Source organism: Hyperolius riggenbachi, chromosome 6 (genome assembly GCF_040937935.1).
Source record: "Hyperolius riggenbachi isolate aHypRig1 chromosome 6, aHypRig1.pri, whole genome shotgun sequence".
Lineage (NCBI taxonomy): Eukaryota > Metazoa > Chordata > Amphibia > Anura > Hyperoliidae > Hyperolius > Hyperolius riggenbachi.
The window spans coordinates 35,572,433-35,578,642 of record NC_090651.1 but is presented as its reverse complement, the minus strand read 5'-3'; positions in this window follow the sequence as shown (position 1 = coordinate 35,578,642).

Here is a 6,210-nt window from a genome sequence, read left to right as displayed (position 1 = left end):
GGAATGCTTTCTTTCACTGTGTGACGTTTGCATGCAAAGTACACAGATGCACATATAGGTGAAATACATGTAAAGCATATGATTGCAGCATGTGGGTATTGTGTGCAAACATTTCTGCTCTCTGCTCGTCCCTCCTCCCTTCTCTGTCCACTCCCTGCCCTCTGTCCATCTTCCCCCCTTCTCTGTGTGTCCACCCCCCTCCCCTTCTCCTGTCTCACTAGTCATTTCACCCCCGAAATGCTTCCGTAGTCAAATGATCCGAGATTCGGATCAAAGATCCGGATCTTTTCAACGATCCGATTCGAATCATCCGGATCATTGAAAAGATCCGAACTTCCCATCTCTAATACAAGTGTTACCTCTAAGTCCCGGCTGTGCTGGATGGGGTCACACAGGGCGGGGTCTGAGCAGGGACAGGCAGAGATCCCTGTCACCAGCAGTAATAAACACTGGATCCAGCTGACATCCAGGATCCCATCCATCCTGCCTGCAGAGTTACAGCAGCACCTCTCTCTGCTGGAGAGACACACTCAGCAGGCTGGCCTGCAGGGGGGCGTGTCTGTGCAGGGTGATTGGAAGCACCACTCTGCTGCTGGGGAGACACAGGCTGACCAGCAGGGGGCGTGTCTGTGCAGGGTGATTGGCAGCAGCACCTCTCTGCTGGGCTGACCAGTGTGACTTGCAGGGGGCGTGTCTGTGCAGGGTGATTGGCAGCACCACTCTGCTATGTAGAGACAGGCTGACCTGCAGGGGGCGTGTCTGTACAGGGTGATTGGCAGCACCTCTCTGCTGGGGAGAGACAGGCTAACCTGCAGGGGGCGTGTCTGTGCAGGGTGATTGGCAGCACCTCTCTGCTGGGCAGACCAGTGTGACTTACAGGGGGCGTGTCTGTACAGGTGATTGGCAGCACCTCTCTGCTATGGAGAGACAGGCTGACCTGCAGGGGGCGTGTCTGTGCAGGGTGATTGGCAGCACCTCCCTGCTGGGGAGAGACAGGCTTACCTGCAGGGGGCGTGTCTGTACAGGGTGATTGGCAGTCCAGTGCACAGAGAGGGCAGTACAATACTAGCAGCCTACTGATGTCTAGGAGACTACAAGTGTTTATTATTCTGTTTTAAGAAGGCAAACTTTAGTTATGCATATTATTTTAGTAAAAGGCCTTTTCCATATGTTTCCATGGCAGCACGGTCGGGTAAAGCCCCCGCCCACTTGACCCCCATAGGACCCTACCTATAAATTTCTCCCTAGACTCCCCCCCTACAGTCTTTTTTTTGTCCTCTGAATCACTCGACTCTGGACCCATATCAAGTGCAATTAGAACAAGTTTGAAGAGAAGTAAAGGCTTCCTACCGTTTTTTTCTTACAGGTTCATCCTCTCCTGTAAATGGGCCCCGGTAAGGTCTAAATGATTTATAGTGGGCAGCTCCATTTCTGGTCATGGACGGTAGATACAGTGAGGTAAATCCTCCGGGTATCCTTGCTACTAAGTAGCAGTTTCTCTTTGAGCGGAATGTCACTTGCAGCCGGTTCCTTCTTAGCATGCGGTGGGCGGACGCGCTGGCGTGCGCTCCACCGTTAAATACTCTCTGCTTTCCGGCCGGATCTGTTGTGGGCGTGCGCAGTCATGCGTTCCAGATGACGCAACTTCCGGGTGATTACTTCCGGTTCGGCGCGTCCTCTTTCCCGGCTCTGCCTCTTACTATTGGCTGTGTGTAAGAGAGCCCAGCCCCCATTGCTGATTGGGCTGTAGACCGGAGGAGGGATATTTAAGTCCCTCTCTCTGGCTTGTATTGCAGCAGAGTCTCCTTGCCGTGCGGGAAGACGGTATGGACCATCACAGAAAGGATGCTGGGCCTGTGGAGAAAGAGTATTACCCGGCAAGCGGGTTTGTCAGGAATGTTTCAATACTATGTCCAAAGACGTGGAACAACCCAAAGATGTGGCAGTAATGATTATAGAAGCGGTTAAAGAATCCATGGACCAATTCATAGCAACACTATCACTTCCTCGAGTTTCGCCAGCAGAAGATCCACCTATCGAAGCGGATCAGGCGCAGGCAGAGGAAAATGAGCAGCCAGACGTAGGCTTCAATTTTAACCTCATCCAGCCGTTTATTGAATCAGTACGTGAAGCTATAGAGTGGCAGGACGAGGAACCGCAGGAGTCCACATCCAGTAACCAGAAGGAGTACTACGCACACCTGAAAAAATCATCAAAACCTTTTCCACTAATATCAGCAATCCATCAAGTCATTCTGGACGAATGGAAGAAAACAGATAAAAAAAACGGTTCTAACAAACCGTCTGGGTAAACTTTATCCAATGGAAGAAAAGAAGTTGTCAGCACTAGACGAACCTCCTAAAGTGGATACTTCAGTAGTAGGTTTAGCAAAACACATTACATGGCCGAGAGATGACGCCGTTTCATTTAAGGATCCTCTGGATCGTAGAATTGATGCTGAATTTAAGAAAACGTATACATCTGTGGGTGGAGCCTGTAAACCGGCAATAGCGCTGACATCGATAGCAGAAGCCTTAAGAATATGGGTAGACAATATAGAACAAGCATTACGTGCGGACGCAGATAAGGAAACCATCATCCCAGCTCTTGACGATATAAAACTCACGGCCGACTTTATGGGTGAGGCCGCAGTTGATATAATTAGATCCTCAGCAAGGGCTATGCTGCATGCGGTGGTAGCCAAGAGGGCCTTATGGCTGAAGAACTGGTCAGCTGACGCCACCTCTAAGCAGGACTGGTGCAAGATACCGTTTGACGGTAAGAGTCTATTCGGAGAAGAGATGGACACTGCAATAAAGCGTGTGACCGGAGGGAAGTCGGGAATAATTCCGCAAGATCGTGCGGCTAGAAGACCTCCCTATCAGAGAAACACTTTTCAGGACAGATATAGAAATAAAGTCACCAGTCATCCCTTCAGAAGTTTTAAGAAAAACTGGCAAAGTTCTCAATCGACGTTGTCAAAAATGAATAGGCAGAAGAAGACGTCTCAGCCTTCTTCACAAACTAAGTCTTTTTGATGCGTAGCCCGTCCAGATTTGCCCGGTGGGAGGAAGACTACAGAGGTTCGGACAGGTCTGGACGGAGAACATTCAAAACCACTGGGTTGTAGACACAGTTACCTGGGGTCACCGGTGGAAATTCACAACGCAACCACCGGACATTTTCAAAGCAACGAACATTCCGGTCAACAAGGAGAAAAGGGCAATACTTATGAAGTATGTTCAGGAGTTGATTGTGAAAGAGGCAGTATGTCAAGTTCCAGATACAGAGAAGGGGCTAGGGTGTATTCACCTCTCTTTTTTGTCCAAAAGAAGACCGGCGATCTGAGGCCAGTCATGGATCTCAGAAGATTGAACTCGTTCATCCACTTACAACGCTTCAAAATGGAGACATTACAGACTATCCTACAAGTAGTGAGACAGGGGGATTGGGCCATCACTATAGATCTGGAAGATGCATATCTTCACATACCTATAGATCCGGAGTATCAGAAATACCTCAGGTTCGCAATGGGGGACCTACACCTACAATTTTGTGCCCTTCCATTTGGAATCTGCACAGCCCCCAGGACTTTTACAAAAGTAGTGCTGGCAGTGGTAGAGTTCCTGAGGCTCAGAGGCCTCAGACTCTACCACTACTTAGACGATCTGCTATTACTGCATCAAGACATGAGTCAGATATTGCAGCACAGACAGCTTCTAATACAACAACTACAGGCGTTTGGTTGGAAAATAAACATGAAGAAAAGTCGCTTGGAACCCTCAAGAGACTTTGTGTATCTAGGGGCACGTCTCCAGACCTGCATCAACACTGTCAGCCTACCAGAAGAGAAAGCCCAAAGGATAATGCAACTAACACGGAACATGATGTGCTCTCCAGTAATCACGGCCAGACAATGTCTAAGCCTTCTGGGGACTCTGACCTCGGTCATTCCCATGGTCAAGTGGGCACAATGGCACTCCAGACAGTGGCAAACAGGCTTCCTATCACAATGGCACGGAAAGAATATGCGACAACCAATCTTAGTGACTCATCAAATGAGGAACAGCCTACTTTGGTGGACAAGAGCAAAAAATCTAGCTACCCCTCTAGATATCCAGAAGCCCTTAGGGATCATGGTTACTACAGATGCCAGCCAGAAAGGCTGGGGAGCATACCTGCAAGAACACCATGTGCAAGGTCTGTGGAGACACCAGGAAGGTTCAATACCGGCCAACCAATTAGAGATCAGAGCAGCTTTCCAAGCGTTAACAGCCTTCCACGATCAACTTGTAGGCAAAGATGTCATATTACAAATGGACAATCGAACGGCTGTGGCCTATGTGAAGAAACAGGGGGGCACCCGGTCAAGGACATTGTTGAAAGAGGTATCCCCAATATTCCAGCTGGCAGAGAAAAGCCTCAACAGTCTTTCGGCAGTTTATATACCGGGCAAGGACAATGTGACAGCGGACTACTTAAGCAGAACAATCCTCGACAACAACGAGTGGGAACTGGACACAGAAATATTTCAGAAAATCTGCCATCAATTGGGAACACCACAGGTGGATCTGATGGCGACGAGAGTCAACCGCAAATGTCACAAATATATCTCCAGATACCAGTCATCATCAGCAATTGCTACAGACGCCCTGACGACACCCTGGAATTTCAAAGTGGCGTATGTCTTTCCGCCAATACCATTAATTCACCGGTTACTGCTAAGATTGTGTCAGGAGAAGGTGACGCTCATAGCCGTCATACCTTTCTGGCCCCGGAGACCCTGGTTTCCCCTACTATGGGACCTGAAAATTCAGGATCCATTACGCCTTCCATTAATACCGAAGTTATTGACACAAGGGCCGATTTGTCACCCCAATCCGGGCAAATTAAACCTCACAGTCTGGAAATTGAGAGGGGGAAATTGGAGAAACTAGGTTGTTCATCTGAAGTAATAAACACCATAATGACCGCAAGGAAACCGTCAACGAAAGCAGCATATCAGAGGGTGTGGTCAAAATTCCAGGATTTCGCAGCCATGAACGAGTTCGACCCGACCAAACCATCGGTGATCCATGTTCTGAAATTCCTGCAATCTGGTCTGGACAAAGACTTAAGTTATTATACGCTAAAGTCACAAATTTCAGCATTATCAGCTCTCGCAGATCAAAGATGGGCCTTGCATCCTCTTGTTGTACAATTCTTGAAGGGTGTTATGAAGAAAAAACCACCAATAAAATCGTTCTTTCCTCAGTGGGACTTACCGCTAGTTCTGAATATGCTATCAGAGTCTCCTTATGTTCCAACTAACGATTGTACACTCCTCCAACTGACATACAAAACGGTATTCTTAGTCGCCATGTCATCGGCGAGAAGAGTATCAGAACTTCAAGCAATAGGCTGTGGGGAACCAAGTCTAACTTTTTACCCGGACAGAGTGGTAATACGCTCAATGCAACACTTCATTCCGAAAGTATCCTCTGAGCACCACTTCAACCAACAGTGGACATTACCGACTTTTCATGATGATGACAATGAAAATCCACATCCATTAGATGTGGGAATGGCTCTTAAAACTTACCTTATTAGAACGGCAGACCTACGTAAGACTGACAGACTGTTTATAATTCCTGCCGGTTATAGGTCAGGTCAGCCAGCCACTACAAGAACTATTGCGCAATGGCTGGTAAAGACCATTCAGTGTGCATACAGGGGGAAGGGTCTTGATCCTCCTCAACAAATCACTGCACACTCAACTAGAGGACTAGCAGCATCTTGGGCGGCCCTTAATAAGGTGCCGGCCGACAAAATTTGTCAAGCGGCCAACTGGTCAACAATTAACACCTTTATAAGACATTACAAAGTTGACCCAGCTGCAAATTCATCACTCAATTTTGGTGTTTCTGTATTGAATGTGAAGTAACATTAAATTTTTGTTCAGCATTGCACCTCATCCCTCCCTGTGTTGTTATTCCTAGTTAGCTCCCGACCGTGCTGCCATGGAAACATATGGAAAGCTGAAAATTGTATACTCACCTATTGGTAATTTTCCTTTCCAGATGTGTCCATGGCAGCACGGGGCTCCCTCCCATAGATTCGGTGATTCCGAGTCCAAGTTTAAGACTGTAGGGGGGGAGTCTAGAGAGAAATTTATAGGTAGAGTCCTATGGGGGTCAAGTGGGCGGGGACTTTACCCGACCGTGCTGCCAT